Below are 17,724 nucleotides of genomic sequence, written 5' to 3'. Positions count from 1 at the left end.
AAGATGTGGTATATTTGTGTGTATACACACACATATACATATACACACACATATACACACACATATGAAGATGTGGTATATGTGTACACACACATATACATATACATATATATACACATATATACACACACATATGTGTGTGTATGTATATGTGTGTGTGTGTGTATATACACACACACACACACACATATACATATATACAATGAAGTATTACTCAGCAATCAAAAAGGATGGAGTCTTGCCATTTGCAACAGTGTGGATGGAACTAGAGGGTATTATGCTAAGCAAAATTAGAGAAAGACAAATATCATATGACTTCACTCATATGAGGACTTTAACATACAAAACAGATGAACATAAGGGAAAGGAAGCAAAATAATATAAAAGCAGGGAGGTGGGCAAAACACAAGAGACTCTTAAATATAGAGGACAAACTAAGGGTTGCTGGAGGGGTTGTGGGTGGGGGGATGGCTAAATGGGCAAGGGGCATTAAGGAAGACACTTGTTGGGATGAGGACTGGGTATTATATGTAGGGGATGAGTCACTGGATTCTACTCCTGAAATCATTATTGCACTAAATGCTAACTAACTTGGGTGTAAGTTAAAAAATTAATAAAAAATTAAAAAATACTATTAACATTCACTGTAGTTGTTTAGAACAGGAATCTGCAAGCTGTGTGTTTTTGTACAGCCTGTGAGCTAGGACTGGTTTTTATGTTTTTAAATGGTTGCAGGGGGCATGGAATCAAAAGAAGACTATTTCATAACACATGAAACAAAATTCAAAGTCTAGAATCTATAAAGTTTATTGGAACATAGCAATGTCCATTCATTCATTTATTGTCTAAGGCTGCTTTTGCATACAATGGCAGAGGTGGGTAGTTATGACAGAGAATGTGTGGACCATAAAACCTAAAATATTGTCTACCTGGCCCTCTCCAGAAAACATTCACCAACTCCAGGTCTAGGTGGTAGGGGAGAGTGGATAACCCTGGCTGTGGGGTCAGGAGCTCCTGATTCCACTTGGCCTCCACTTGGTGGTTGCATGACTTTGGGAAAATGGTCCATCCACTTGGAAACTTTTTTCTCATTTCTAAGGTGGAGACCAAAGTATGACCTTTTTAGGATAGCAGTGAGAATCAAAAGAAATAAAGAACATGAAAGCCATAGCAAGTACTCAACATTCACAGCCATCAGAATGATTGTACACAGTAGAGCATGAAGGTAGCACAGAGGGATGTTATGTGTCCCCCAGTGTCATATGTTAAAGCCCTAACCCCGCAGTGTGATGGTATTTGTAGGTGGGGCCTTTGGGAGGCAGTTAGGGTTAAATGAGGCCACGAGGGCGGGGCCCTTGGGATGGGATTTGCACCCTAATAACAAGAGACACAAGAGGGCTTGCTAGCTCTCTCTCTCCAGCAGGTGAGGAGGCAGTGATAAGGCAAGCTGGGAAGAGAGTAGTCCTCACCAGAACCCCACCAGGCCAGCAGTTTGAGTTTGGACTCAAGCCTCCAGAACTGTGAGGAAAAAATATCTGCTAAGTCACCCAGTCTGTGGTAAGATTTTATGGCAGCCCAAGCTGACTGAGACATAGGAGGAGAACTGAACTGACATCTTGAGCATACATAGAATTTCCACAGGTGGGGAAAGAGAGAAAAGGCCCCCTTGGCAGAGGAATAATACACGTTAAAGCAATGGTGCTAGGAGTGCGTGGGGTGCTTATGGAACAGAGAAAGCTCCTTCCACGTGGGCACAGACTGCACAGTGATAGAGGTGGGAGAAGATGGTTGGATTTGGTGGAGATGAGGCCACAGAGGCACATTTGTGAGGGGCCTTGTATCCCACTCTCAGAGTAGGCTGATTTGTTATGTTTTGCCCATTTGATTTGTGAAATGTCCCTCTCTGCCTCCCTGAAGTCACCTTGGTGTAGGGGGTGAAAAGCCAGCTCACAGGAATACCATATACTTCTCTTCGTGGTAACAGGTCAGTGGGTAGTTCCTGGCTCCTTCTCTGGGACTGACAGCCTGCTAATCAGGAGGTTAATCCATGGTGAATGAGAAAGACACAGCCCCACATCAGGGAGGAGTGAGGGTTATGAGAAATAGGGACTTTTTTTAAAAGAAAAGAATACATAGTGCTGAGAAAAAGTATAATCTGGTGTAACATGGTCACTTAAGACTTTTTGCTAAGGATGTTGGAAAGTTTGGGAAGGGCTTTAAATGATGGAGCTCAAGGAGAAGAGGCTGTCGCTGTATTCCATGGAAGAGATAGCGGCAGCTTAGTCCAAGAACGTGACCATGGAAATGACAGAGGACCAGCTGAGAAAAATGGAGTAGAAGGAGTTCTCAGGGCATGGTGATCAGGTGCGGAGGACAAGGGGAAGGCAGACACGTAGGCCATGAGCAGACACCTGCTTGTGAGTGGATACTGGCTTGGCTCACTGGGATGGAGCAAGAGAGAGAATACAGGCTTCAGGGGGGTTAGTATGCATTGGGGATCAAACATTCAGTAGAGCAGATGTTGAGTAGATCATACCTGTGACGTAATCCAAATGATAGGGGACCGGTGTCTGGAACTATTTGCTTATCTCAGTGTGAAGTTCAGGAGAGAGACCAGGACTGGAGCTAGGAATCAGGGAGTCATCACTAAATGGATGGTGGCTACCGCCCTGCCGTGGCTGAGATCACAGAGGGAGGGATTCTGTTTGCCCATGGGCTGTCCCCCATCTGGTGGGATCACACCTGGCCTCAGAATTAAACCTCTTGTAATATGCTGCCTTTTGAAAATAAACACACATGCAAACAAACAAACAAACAAACGCTTCCATTCCTGATGACTCAAGTGGCATGTGTCTGGCCCTGATTGTGCAGACAGTTTTGTAGGAAGTTGCCAACACAATGAACCATCTGAAGCCTCTAATGAAGCAATTATAGTATGTGGAATGAACAATCAATCAACTGTAAACTCAGTGGTGAGAATTTTATAGAGATTGAGGGTAGATAACAGGCTCGCTGCGGTTATGTCCAAGAGTAACTTGATCCCTTAGTGGAGATAATGTGTATGTAATGGTGGAACCTCTCCATCCCCGCCCACAACACACACAAAGCAAACAGTTCCTGTAAAAAGACCACCACTGCCCACCAATCAGCTCTCAAAAGTGTCTTGCTATCACCAAGAAAATTGTTCCATGTTTTGGGAGTTTGTGGTTAATAAAGACCTCTTACCTTGTGGGATATCCACAGGTAATACATTTCACTACTCCACTCTTCCTGTTTGATTCTTAAATGTATACCGACTATGTTAACAGAGAGGTCCACTCCATAGCAATGATTGTAGTATCATCATTTCCATTGCTCGGTGGCAGTTCTGAACACGTATTACCTCTAATCCTCACAGTAAGCCTGTAGAATAGGTATTATTGGGCTTAATTTTTAATGAAGAAAGAGAGACTCACAGTTTAAATGATCTGTCCTGTGTCACAGAGCTGAGATGGGGCAGAGCTAGATCAATCCAGGTGTGCCTGCCCACAGAACGCTCCCACTTCTCCATGGTCTGCCGCCTTTCCATCCGTCTGAACCTCTTGAGTTACCTCCCCTCTGTTCAAGTCCATTCTCTTCATTGCGGGTGTTAGAAGATGCTTGTTGACATCACCATTGTCCTAGGTTTACCTTCAAAAGGCCTCCTATGAGAGACTTAAGATGTTTGGAGAGGACAGCCACACCCTCTTCATTATTCTCCCCTCTGGAGTAAACACTTCCAAGTATCTTCAGCCTTGTCCCATGTGACATGGAGGGGCAGCTGCTGCTGGCTACCTTCCTAACAGCCATCCCCTGTCTGCCCTGACTTCCTTGCCAGAAGCTCACCCTCCACTGTAAAAGCCACAAAGGCCAGAAACTCACTCCCCCAGCTGTGCACACTGAGAGTGGATTTTGGAGTAGGGGATTGGGGAATTGGAGAGGCAGAGAGGTAAGTGTGGTGGAAAAGAAACACCTGGGTTCCTATCCTGACTTCACTAGCTGCAGTTAAATTATTCAGACTCTCTGGGGCTTCAATTTCTTCATCTCTAAAATGGGGATGACCGTAGTTATCACAGGGGTGTTCTGAACGAGAATCATATCAAGCATACAAATGCTCCACATAGAGCTAGACACAGAGAAGTTACGTAATAAAGGGATGTTACTATTTTTATTGCTATTGCTAAAGATGAAGCTGCTGTTCTTCATTGACTTTTATTTACTTCATCAGGTGTAGGGCATGAGGCTCACGTGTGGATTAGATGAAGGGGCATTAACATCCTGATGTTTATGAAGGTATACGATGCTTCCCCCACCAAAAAACAAACCCAAACAACTTAGCAGTAATACTTGTGTGCATATTCATGATTCGTTGACTCTTCATTTGTGGGTGTCAAGGAAAAGCATTAGCTCAACCACAGGTGCCAGCCTTTGTCTCAGGCGAGGAATCCCCTGAACTTAGGAAAATAATTAGATAAATTAATTGTTTAGCCCTTCTTTCAAGAAGCTTACAGCCATTGAAAGCCAAGGATATGCAGTTAATTTGTTTTAATTTTTGTAATGTTTTACTTATTTTTGAGACAGAGCATAAGCAGGGGAGGGGCAGAGAGAGAGGGAGACACAGAATCCAAAGAAGGCTCCAGGCTCTGAGCTGTCAGCATAAAGCCCAACGCAGGGCTTGAACTCACAAACCGCGAGATCACGACCTGAGCCAAAGTCGGATGCTTAACCGACTGAGCCACCCAGGTGCCCCTGCAGTTGAATTTTTTAAAAGGTGCGTTTTCACAGGGTCAGTGTGATGGATAATGGATATTAAGTTTCTAGAATATTGCTCTAATGAAGTAACAAAGTTGGGAGACTTTTGAGATGTGAATCATTGGGTATTCTTTAAAGCATAGGTTCTCAAACTTGTGCATATTCAGAATCATCTGGACTGTGCAGTGAAAATGCAATTGTATCAGGCATCTCAACATTCCCAAGATGGTGCCTTATTCTTTCCTCGTGTTGCTTGTATCATTCTCATTTCTGGAGCACCCAGCCCTCCCTTAGGTGAGAAACCAAAGCTCAGATGTGGATTTATTCTTGCACCTTATGTGATTCCTATGTTTTTCAGGACAATTGAGTGTATATGCCAGAAATCAAAAGCAAACTAGCTTAGACAAGAGAGACTTTATTGGCCAAAGTAACTGAAAGGGATCTTCTAGCCTAAATGCCAACAGAGATCTTTCTCTCTTTCCTATATCCATCCATACGTATACTCCTATTTCTTTCTCTATTCTTCCCCCATAGACATACACACACATATTTATTTTTGTAAAGAGATATATATGTCGATATGCATATGCATATACACAAATATACACACACATCTATATATACATGTACATTTATATATATGCACACAACAGATTCCTGTATATCAGTTCTGCTATCTTCCAAGTATTTCTAATTATCCCCCCCTTCTGGGAACATGGATGATTTACATTTCCTGGACCACTTGTGATGGGGTAGGATCACAGAAATAGTTCTGGCTAATGAGTCGTATGCAGAGGTGATATGTGTCACTTCTGGGCTAGAACATTTAATTGGCAGCACATGACCATTCCATGATTTTTTTTTTCCTCTTCTATGGTGACCAACAAAATTTGAATTAGAAGCTACTTAGTCCCACATAAGGGGAGGGAACTTGAACTGATCTCTCAGCTGACCCAGTGGACTAGAAGTATGAACAAAACATAAGCCTTTGCTATTGGCTACTAAGGTTTAGAAGTTGTCAGCACAGCATAGCCTGGCCAATCCTAATGAAGACAGAAGACCTCCAGCAGCTCCATGTTTGTATGGCCATGTCCAGTTCATGATCTCGGGAGACAGAGCAACCCTCTCTTTCTCTGTGCCCTTATAGCCAGTCTCATAGAGAGACCTTCTTTTGGTTGTGTCCTATCCTTGTATCAATCATGGAAGATAGAAAGATGGCCAGGCTATGATACTGTTGGCCAGGTCTGGACTATGTGACTTCTGGACAGTAGAGAAGCACTATAATTAATGGTTCTGCTGGTACTTCAATGATGGGGAAGAGGCAGTTTTCAAACAGAATGAGGGAGGAGGCAGGGGATACAACCACAGGGACTATGATCCCTGGACATGGCTGAGGGTATTTTCTTCCTCTTCCTCTTTCCTTTCTTTCTTTGTCTCTCTCTCTGTTTCTCTTTCTTTCTCTCCCTCTTTCTATTCTTCGTATACACCTCTATTGTTCATTATATTATGTTGTATTTTGTTTCCATGGCTGAGCCCCTACCTCACCTCCCATCCAAGACAGTGAATTTACTGACTTCAGAAACAATGTCATATCTTCCTTAGTGACCACAGGACCCAATACAGGACTTGGCCCTTTCACGGGAACTCGATAATTATAGAGTGCATAAAATGAATGCAAAAGGCTATTTAAGAAAAGACAGGCCAAGAATGAAGAAGTACATTTCATTTCTTCTGCTACTGGGAGATCAAACATCAAATAGCATGGAGTATATTGACACAAAATCTTCCAGGATAGTCCAAAAAAATATTTAATTCTCATTCTCCCTAGAAAACCCTTTAACAAATGCAACCAAACACCTGGGAACAAGAGATCTGCCACTGCATCATCCATTTGCTTTCAAAATGGAAACCCTAGACAGATTCCCTCGCCTGCAATTATCCAGGTGGAACACAGACAAGTTAATATCAACAGCTCATCTTGGTGCCTACGCTGTCCCCAGAATCCAGAGAAAGGTATTCTTCCCTTTAATCCTCTGTGGCAGGACAGATGGCACTTACAACCCAGGCTAGCACCTGGGAAATGTTTTTCACGCTACCAATTAAGACACTTTTCCTCTGCTGTGTCCGTCACTTGCACCTGTAGGACAACTGGTCGCCTCGCCAGGAGCATACTACATCTGATCACTCCCTTGTCCACTGGGGCTCTTCGCGACAGATTCCAAAAGTGTTGCAAAGGAAAAAAGTGAGAGTTGCACCTGAGCTGGAGATTTCCTGGCACATTCATGGAGGGCCTAGCAATTTTTTAAAAAAAAATTCATCCTGTTGACAATCACTGTAAACCTGCTATATACCAATAGACAACAGAGGGAAAATAAAAGATCAGTAAGACTCCACCCTTGGGGAGCTCATAGTCTAGTGGAATGACGGATAATAAACAACTCACTAAAATTCAGTGTGAAAATGCTCTAAGTAGAGCTGCTTCAAGGTACAGATGATACAGAGAAGCAAAGGATCACTAATTTTGAGGAAGGGCCAAAACAAAGTCTCAGAGAGGTCGTATGTGTTAGTCTGCATTTATAGAAAAATATTAACTCACATTTTCATGGTACAATTTGGTTTTCAAAGCATTTTCACATATTTATCTCATTTTATTCCTCCACTACCTATAGGAAGAGATTCCTCTTCTTCCCTACCACCATGTAAGGAGTTATGGCTTGGATAGGCTATGAGACTTACTCAAAATGGCCAAAAAAGGGAAGAGCAGAACTCAAAACTTGTTTCTTTTTTCTTTCAGAGTTTATTTTTTTCTTTTAGAGTTGAACTTATTCTAAATTGAACCGGGCTCTTAGCTGCAAGCAAAAGTTAGAAATACAACAGCAAAAAAAAAACACAAAAAAACAAAAAAAAAAAAACAAAAAAAACCCCAAAAAAACCTCTAGCATGAGACTTGGGTGCTATATAAGGCAGAATACCACTGCCCAACCGGGCCCAGCACTGGCCTGGTGAAGGCACCAGTGCAGCCTTCGTGCCATCAGGTGCCATAGCTTGCACATCCGAAGCCACCAACATGCTTTGTGATGTCTCTGGGACTTCTTCCCAGATGCTTCTAGAAACTCAGTAGAGTAGACCTGCCCACTGGCAGGTAGTTTTTCCATGATCCCTGCTTCTTGGGTTCTTAATTTCTAGTGGAGTCTGAAGTCAGTGCACTGATGGACAGAGTCCCCATCAGTCCCCTAAATGCAGGGAAGGCCAGGGAGGCAAGCACCTGATACTTTCAGTGTTGTGGGAATTGGACACAACTTCACAAGTTTGGTAATTCTCAAGTATGAGAAAGATTGCAAAACCAACACTTAGCAGCACTATATTTCCTTCACCATTACTTGTCAGTAATGGCTGATTTCCCTGCTTTAAAAACTATGTTTATTCTGTGAGGCTAGGTTTGTAACTCCCAAAGCCCTTTTGAACCCAGTATGAACAAGCAAAACCGCTCCTAACTGCCTCCTATGTTGTGCAGCATGACTGTGGCTTCATCAGCACAATCATTCCAGAAACAGCTCACTTAATTATTGATCAAACACATTCATTTAGGTGTGTGGTTAAACCCTCTTCCCAGGATGACTGGCCAGGCCAGCTCTACAGTTTAATCACTATGAGCCAGTGACTTTCACTTCTGACCACTGATTGGGAAAGTAGGAGAAAAGGTTCCTACTAATTTGTGAAATGAGAGATGTCTTCTCTACTGACAGGGAATAGAGCTGGCTCTGCTGTGAAAATGGGCTGCATGGGAAGCAACACACTATGTCAGGTCTGTAGTTCTTTGAGGTTAGTGATCCTCCAAGTGTGGTCTCCTGGACAGCAGAAACACCTGCAAACTTGTTAGATGTGGAAATACTTGGGACCCACCCCAGAACTACTGAACCAGAAATTCTGGGGGTGGAATGCAGTCATCGATGTTTTAATAAGCTTCCAGGAGACTCTGGGGCATGTTAAAGCTTGGGAAACACTGCTTTAGACCCAGGAGCTGCTTCTGACATGGGTACCAAGCTTTGGTTTCCTCATGGACTCTATGAGCTTTCAGCTGTCCTCAGTGGTCGGGATAGGAAATGAAGCAAGTTCATTTAAAGCAGCAAACCCATCCCTGATCATCCTTTTAGGTAGGTCTTCTCTGAAAAAGATCAGCCTCACAGAAACCTATGATGATTGGCCACTTCAACAAAGTAATTATGTAACTGTACTCCTTCATATCCATTATCTCTTTCTTCCCACATTATAGCCCTGGAAGGGAAGTTGTTTTCAGGATGAGGAAACAGGCTTAGGAAAGTTAATTGACTTGCCCAAGGTCACCTATCCAGAGTGGGAGAGCTAGTGGCCTCTAAACTATGCCAAGGCTAAGGGCATGACGGGGGACAATCTGGGGAGAGTTCTCCCACCACCGACCCGTAATTATTAGATCACAAGTACCTCAACTAATTACCTCCCTTTGCTGAAGAAATGTGTCTCTTTGACTTGGTGACATTCTCAAGAATTGTTCTTTTTGAGAAGCCTCTCTTTATAAATACAATTTCATACAAATCTCCCACTAGCTCTATGGCTTTGCAACAAAAGTGATCCAGTGTGTGGATGTGCAAGTGAAGCAGTCTATCGCAGGAGAGGAAAGCACAGAGTATGAAAGTGGGATCAAGCAGCTACCAACCCCAGCTTAATCAGGTTGAGACACAAATGGAACCATTAACATTCCTGAGTTCTTGTGAAATGAGAGGCTATTTTTCAGGTATGGTTATATTTAGAGATAGGACATAGGAGGAGGCCATTAAGGTTAAATGAGGTCACAAGGGTGGGGCACTGATCCCATAAGATTGTGTCCTTATAAGAAGAGACCAGAGCGCTTGTTCTTTCTCTGTCCACACACATTGAGGAAAGGCCACATGAGGACACGGACGTCAACCATCCGCAAGCCAGAAAGAAAGCTCTCATTGGCCTTTTACTAGTGACTTCTTTTCCCTATGTCCAAACTGCTTGGCAGGGCAGGGACTAGAGGGTTGGGGGATGGGTTGGAAGGTAATTGGGTGAATTAGCACAGAGTGCGGTAAATTGAATACTTAATGGCATTAATGAGGACGACTGATAAATTCATTTCATAACTCGGAAGACTTTAGGTCTGTATGCTATAGCTTCCTTGCAATTGACTAAATCTGCATAACAAACCACCACAAAATTTAGCAGCTTAAGGCAGAAAATGATATTGATTCATATAATTCTTCAAAATGAGCTGGGCTCTGTGGAAAGTTCTCCTGGTCTTACTGAGGGTCACTCATGTGGATGTTTTAAATTGCTGGTCAGTGGGGGTTTGGCTCAGCTGGGATGCTGGGATGGGTGGACCTCCTCTCTTTCCATATGATCTCAGAACCCCTCTTTCCATGTGGCTTTTCCACAGTCTCCCCATCAGTGTTGCCAGACTCCTAGCATGGGGACTCAGGGCTCAGCTGATAGATTTTCTAAAAGGTGATGCCCACAACTGGCACAGAATCACTTCTGCTGTCTGTTTGTTGAAGCATGTCACAGGACCAGCCCAGATTCAAGGGAAGGGACTGAACAGAGTGTTTCACTGAGGGCCACCACTGTACCAGAACACTACAAACATTTTGCAGCCATCAGCCTACACAGTAGGCAAGGGCTTTCTAATAGGACTGTCCACATGTGCTTCTGAGACTCCTTCTCTGATATTGCTTTATCAGTTCTAACTCCATCTTCTGAACCATCTATCCTTTGAGATGTATTACAGCCCTACTCTTCTGAATGCTACTCTGTCACTTTCAGGTGACTTTGCATATCTCTTTGGGGAGAAAATTTATTTCCAAGTTCCTGGTAGAACATCTTTTAGCTTTAAATGCTGACAGTTATGATTTTAGAGAGCTCTCACTCTTGCTGTGGCTTCACCTTCCATGTTTAGGTTTCAGAACCAGCACAGATGTGAGCTCCAACTGTTTTCAGTGGTATTTAGAAGACTACAGGTATTTGGCAAATAAGTTAAAATGAGATTTTAAGTTAACCCAAGTATTTTCCATGTTCCACACACACAAACCTCCATGTGTCTAATATACCATGGGAACCTTCTATCATTTCAGGCAGCAGCTAGGGCAGGCTAAACTCATTGCCTCAAGGGAGGGAGACCACAGCCAAACAAAAGAGAACAAAGGCATCAATTCTCAATCTTGAGTTTCAAAAGAGCCTTTTCAAAGTCCTGGCAAAGAAAACAGGTTAATAGAAAAGGTTTTTGAGTTTCAAAAGCTTGGCTTTTCTCATGCCAAAAGCCATATGCTGTGCTATTTACAATAGATTTGGGGAGAATGTGTGATGGTATGTAAAAATATATAAAGAAATATATAAAATTCCAAAATATAAAAATATATTAAAAATATTTTTAAAGTGAATAGTCTAGTCCTATAAAGTCTGTAGAGATTCCAGGAGCTGAGCTGAGAAGGGGGTGGGGGGTGGTTCTTAGGGGGAACAAGAGTTGCAATGAGTATTTCTGACAAGGGACGCTGAACATGGCTCAGCTAGCAAATGTTACCAGTTGGGTTCTCTGCAAGTAGACCTTGAGATGAAGTTTGAGGTGCAAAATGCTTATTGGACAGAGGGAGAAGTTAAACTGAGAGGGAAGCCTTGGCCGGTAGGGAACTCTGGAGCAAATATTACTAAAGTTGTTCTGTTGGGCGGAACGGTTGAACTTTATACTCTCCACCATAGTCTTTGGTACAAGCTGCTTTGACAACAGCATGACCTTGCATCAGGTGCAAAGAGCATCTGGGAGGAGCTGATAGCTGGACATGTTTGCTGATTCTACTCACTCCCTGCAGCTGGTCCTTCCATAAAGAAGGATCTGGGCAGCAGCCGTGGATCTCCAGGTCTACCACACTAAACCCTCTCCTCCTTGAGCCGGGAGACGATAGAACAGCTGGACAGGTTTGGAAAACGTGAAGAACATTCCATGCAGAACTCTCTTTAACCCAAGAGAGGTAGTATGGTGGGCTGGAAATAAAGAGAAAATGGCAGCAGGACACAGAGAGAGCCCAGGATAGCTCATTCTGTCTTGCATGGCCCCAGACTGCCATAGAGGAGGGTCTGACAATTCCCCATGACCCAAAGAGGGTCAGATGCGGACTGCTTGGACCAATTGACACACCTAGAATTGACAGCGGTGAAGGGGAACTCTCTCAGCTGATAAAAGTGGGACTAACCCCCAAAATCACAAGAGATAAAGTTCTTTTTAGTATATTACAGCAAAGGCAGGTGACAGGTGAACCCAAATCACCCTCCCTTTTTTTCTGTCACTAGGATTCTATAAAGCCACTCCCCATCCCACTATCCCAATTGATTTAGAGAAACCCCAGGTCCTGAACAGAAGAAGGAGTGGAGAAACTCCAAACCGACTGAGTTTAAGCTTGAGGAGACAGAGAAACCCCCTACGTGATTGAGTTTATCTAGAATTAAATAGATTTGAGTTTCCTGCTACTAGACAACGTGGGGGTTCCAGATAGATACGAAGTTTAATTATGAGAGGAAATATTTTAAAAGCTACATTTTTGATTCACTTGTGCCATAGATTGAAAATCCATACTGCTATACAGATAGGAAATGATCAAAGAAGTAATCATTGCTTCTGTCGGTAGCAGAGGGAGAAATGTAAACCAGCGAAAAGAGCCAAGCTTGCTCTTGGCCAAGTGTGTGGTACAAGTGGGGACACTATCTTAAAAACCAGACACTCAGACCCTGCTGGTATGGTGGATAATGGGAGGTGATTTCTGTAAATCTGCTATATATATATATATATATATATATATATATATAATGAAGGCTTTAAATTATTTATGTTTTTGCCATCCTGCTTTTAGGTATCAGGCTTAAGAAAGTAACCAGATATCATTGTGACTGCTATTTGAGGACTAGAGAAAGAGAGAAATCAGTTAGGGCACTGGCTGTACATTGTCCCTAGCAACAAATGCTGATCTCTGGCACTTGAGTGATGGCAGTGGGGATGGGAGACACGTAGGAAATTGGGTGTTTTTTTTTTAGAGTTAAGACTTGTTGATGGACTAAATGCGTGTGACAGGTAGGGTGCGATGTTTAGTTTTTGGCTTAAGCACCTGGGTGGATAACAGTGGCCTTTACTAATGTGGAGAAGGTTAGAGACAGAAACAGTTTTTTGAGGAGAGGGTAGAAATCAAGAGGTTTCCTATAGCTCATCTGAGTGTCTGATGCTATGAAATATCCACAAGGTTCTGTCTCTTTGACATCTAGGCCTGGAACTTGTTGGAGTGGACAGGGTGAGAAATATTAATTTGAGAATCATGAACATAAAGACAGCATTTAAAGCCATGGGACTGATGAGATCATTTGCTGAATGAGTTACTGAATATAAATAGAGTGAATCAAATGGATGATAGGACCATATGTGTAAGATTATTAGAGATTTTTATTTTCTTCTTTATTGTGTTCTGTATTTTTAAAGATGTTCACAATGAAAATATATTACTTAAAAATTTTGTTTTGATGTTTATTTATTTTTGAGAGAGAGAAAGACACACACACAATGTGACTCGGGGAGGGGCAGAGAGTGAGGCACAGAATTCGAAGCAGGCTCCAGGCTCTGAGCTGTCAGCACAGAGCCCAGCACAGGGCTCGAACTCATGGTCCATGAGATCATGACCTGAGCTAAGTCGAACACTTAAGCAACTGAACCATCCAGGCGACCCGAAAATATATTACGTTTATAATCAGAAAACAAGTAAAGTCACAATAAATCTGCTCCTGGCACTCTGAAACACAGCTATGCAGCTTCTTTGCTTCTTTTCTCAGAAAAAGCATTTCACCTCAGTTGGGCCTTAAAAATATTAATGTGCTTATTTAATTGGGAATCTTAGAGTCAGTGTTTGCATGAAAATCAACATCCTCACCTCTTCTGCAGTGCAAATGAGCCACTCATTTTCTGCTCTCACCTAACCTGCATCTTGCTGCTGATTGAACCTGTGCCTAATTATGTGTTGCTCCTTGAGTTCTGGAGTATGTAATAGCAATGTTTATTTGCCAAGGTTGACAGTGATGACTAAGTCGTTTCCCTCTTCGTGGTTTTTTTTTTTTTTTCCCTTTTTAAGTGAAAGAGAGAGTAACCCTGTCTGTCGTGCCCACAACACAGCACGTTGATGGGGTTGTCTCTGGTTAGTGAGAGCTGGGGCAGGAACTCAAGCATCACAGGGTATTTTGTCAGAAGCCCTGGTGAGAAGGAGTTTCTGTAAGTCATCTGGGATGAGGCAAAAGGGCCTCTTGGCCTGAATATTTATTCATTCAACTAACATTCAGCACATCCCCACAATGCTCCTGGCCCTACCCTGAGCAATGACAGAGATAAATATGATCCTAGAATGTTAAGTCTAGTGATTCAGTTTGAGTCCCATTTGTTAAGGGTCATGATGAGGGAAGTGTGGGGCAATATGGAAACACATAACCTGGGGAGTGTGGTTCAGGGTCAAGGCTACCTGGAAAGGATAATAATAGCTAGCATTTGTCAAACTGCCAGGCACAGTTTTTCATGCTTTATGTGGTTTGACTCATTCATTCTTCCAACAACCTGTGAAGAAGGTACCATTATTATGCTCATTTTATGGGATAAAAACCTGAAGCTCGGAGTGGTTAAACCTCAGCTGAGTAGCCAAGGGCAAGAGGAGTTAGGTTGAAGGTGGAGGGAAGAGTTCCAGGCAATTGGAGCAGTGTGTGGAAAGGCATGGTGCATTCATGGATAGCGCGTGAGGAATGGCTGGGAGACTGACTACAGGATGTTTACTGTCACCGGCATCTGTGGGGCAGGGGCCCAGAGGACGGAGCTAGAGGGGCTTGAGAGGCAGTAAGAAAGGAAGCAACAAGGGCGCCTGGGTGGTTCAGTTGGCTAAGCGTCTGGCTTCTGCTCAGGTCATGATCTCACGGCTTGTGGGTTCAAGCCCCATATCAGGGCTCTGTGCTGACAGCTCAGAGCCTGGAGCCTGCTTTAGATTCTGTCTCCCTCTCTCTCTGCCCCTCTCCCGCTCATGCTCTGTCTCTCAAAAATAAATAAAAATGTTAAAAAAAAATTTTTTTTAAAAGAAAGGAAGAGACAGAATCAGATTTGCCTCGGCTTTGGCTGCCTTGCGTGGCCTGGTTAGATGGGAGGAAACCAGGCAGGAAGTGGTGGTAGCGGCCGCACTTGGATTCAAGCGGCAGGTGGATTCAAGGGGTGTGGTGCTGCGGACGACTGGGTCTGGGGAGGTGCCGAAGGGGAGGAGCTGGAGTGAGTGTCCAGACTTCTCCTTGGGTGGCTAGGTAAGAGGCAGTGTTTCCCGAGACCGGGAGCCCCAGGGGAGGACCGCACCTTGTGTGCACAGATGGTGCCTGAGGTTTGTTCTTTGAGGCACCTTGAGCCTGGGTCTCTGGGGAACAGAGAGAACAATGCCCAGGGAAGCAGTGAACAGTGAGTATATGGACGGAGACCCGAACCCGAAAACAAACAAGCCAATCAGCGGACTCCTTGATCTGTCTCTGAGCCGACATCTGAATTGTTAAAACTTAAGGAGAGGGAGACCTTGAAAATCTTCATAAAAGCAAGGGATGGTAAATCGAAATTAATTGGATAGCACTTGTTATTTGTGATTTAATATGTGTTAAATGTCACGGATTTTTTTTTTTTTAACTCTATTTTAGGAGAAGTTAAAAATACATCTTCACAAGACATTTCATAGGTTTGCTGCTGTTGTGGCCCCTACCTTCTCCCCAGTTCTCTGGAAGGTCTTTATTTCTCCAAACCGCAATTCTCCTACTCTGGCAGTTTCCATAAACCCGTTCTTTGAGGTAGGGGAGGCAGTGCTCTATATGTCTCTCTATACAATCTTTGTAATATGTATGTGACTAGGTACTTTTATCTCCACTTACACAGATGGGAAAACTGAGGTTTAGGGAGGTTCACTCCCCACGTAAGTTAGCGGACGAGGCAGTATTTAAACTGAGGCAGCCTAGCACACACAGCACTCTTAACCAGCGCTGCTATATTTATCTACCATCTACAGGCACGTTAATCAAATCCCAAGCTCCATGCCCTTCCTCATGCCCCATGATGCCTCCAACATTTTGACATCCGGGTTAGCATCAGAAAGCCCATGGGGGTGGAGTATCCTCTCTGATGCAAGTCTGAAAAGGCAGTGGGTGACTGTTGACCGTTGACCAGGACCCACAGGATTTAGATAAGGTTTTCCCCTTTTCCTCTCTTTGCCCTCTGACGACCTCTCTTCTCTTCTGGCCCCAGTGCTATTCTTTACTCAGCATCTCCTCTTCCAAAGTGCCCAGCTGCCTCCAGGCTGGCGCCTTCAGGGACAGACGGACACAGAGAGGCAGGGATTCCCAACTGGACGGGCCACTGGGGGCCAAGAGTCCTGGGGAGACGTGGATGGGCCCAGGCCTGTAGCTGCAGTCTTCTAAACAGCCCCCTGGAGTAGACTCTCTCAGCTTCGGGGAAAGGTCAGAATTTCAATCTTGTGTTTTCACACATCTTAAATGGATTTCAGAGGCACTGGCACTGCCCTGCTCCTCTCTCTAAACAATGTGGTTAAGCTGCTGTAGCGTTGCTAGAGGCTGCATTCCTCCTGCATTGTGATGTGGTTTTTGGAAGTCATGCATGCAGTTAGCTAACCAAACTAAGCTGTTTCATTAATGGGAGCAAACTCAAGAGAGAAATCGTGAATAGGAACAAGGCGAGTTTGCTTTCCACCCCTAATTCAAAAAACCAGATAATTAAGTAGGCGGAGAAAGGAAGTATCCCTTCTGATTCCAAGAGCTGGCTCTCTCTGTCTCTCCATTTCCTTTCTTTATTAGGTGGTGATGGTGGTTGTGGGGTGTGTGTGTGTGTGTGTGTGTGTGTGTCGGGCGGTGGGGCGGTGGGGGGGGGGGGCGGCATGGCAGTGGTGCGGGGATGGTGAGGGAATTCCTAGCAAAAGATCTATTACCCCAGACCCTTGGAGTCAGGTGTTTCTATCATGTTTTCTGTTCTGTTCCGCTTCCCTGTCCCCTCCACTCAGTTCTACCCCACCCTCAGTAGCAGCTCCAAATCTCCACCGGCCAACTCATCCCCCACCTGTCACTTTGGATCCCACCTCAAAGACAAGGCTCATCAGCATGAACTCAGTCCCCACCTACATCTTCCACCTATGGATGCACATGGAGATCACGTTCCTCTCCTCTTCTCTGCCTAGGAGGAAAGAGTCCCTGTCTGTCTGCAAAGCTCACTGCTCTCCTATGGCCTGACACCCACTATGAATCTGCCTGCCAGTTACCCTTTGCTATCATGGCTCCTTCCCTCAGTATAATAAACACGTCCAACTCGCTCGTATTCCAAGAAAACCTCTTCCCTCAAGCCTGCCTCTGGACCCATCTTCCCCACCCTTGGGGCTTGCTTTCACCACCACACATCTTAACAGTCTACCCACTTGTCAAAGCCACACATCTCCACTGCCGTCACCTCCGGTTCTGGCTTCTGCGTCTCCTACCCCGTGGCTGGTGGCCACTGATGCCAAATGTTCAGACCCACTGGATCTCCCCATCCGTTTCCTATTCACATCTGAGCAAGACGGCAGGAGGATGGCCGAAGTGACCTCTCGAGGGGGGACTGCCGGTTCAGTCTTCTGATGTTTTTTTCAGAGAGCCGAGACTTTCAGACAAAGACATTTTTCATCTACCAGGCTGCATATTTTTACTTAGATATTTAAAAAAGCAATCTCAAGCTTTCCGAAAGAAAATGTAACATAGATGCCAAATCAGATGAGAACTAACACTTGGTATCAACAGGAATACATTTGAATTTAAAAAGGCTAGCTGCATCTGACAGCAGTGTGTCTCAGCTAAAGTCTAAGCTGGAGTGGGGGGGTGGGGAAGAGAAGA

The 17,724-nt window shown here is 44.1% G+C and overlaps 1 long non-coding RNA gene across 1 annotated transcript in view; it reads left to right on the top strand.

The window, feature by feature from the left end:
• Window positions 1-17,724, top strand: part of LOC121034794 (uncharacterized) — a 205,745-nt gene extending 188,021 nt beyond the window's left edge. Inside the window, exon 4 of the long non-coding RNA XR_005792617.1 lies at window positions 16,866-17,724. This is a non-coding gene — a long non-coding RNA (uncharacterized LOC121034794). The remainder of the gene's footprint in view (window positions 1-16,865) is intronic.

The sequence above is a fragment of the Herpailurus yagouaroundi genome, unplaced genomic scaffold (assembly GCF_014898765.1).
Source record: "Herpailurus yagouaroundi ecotype Mexico unplaced genomic scaffold, PumYag 160, whole genome shotgun sequence".
NCBI lineage: Eukaryota > Metazoa > Chordata > Mammalia > Carnivora > Felidae > Herpailurus > Herpailurus yagouaroundi.
The sequence above is the reverse complement of the archived record's forward strand: the minus strand, read 5'-3'. Positions and strand labels throughout refer to the sequence as shown.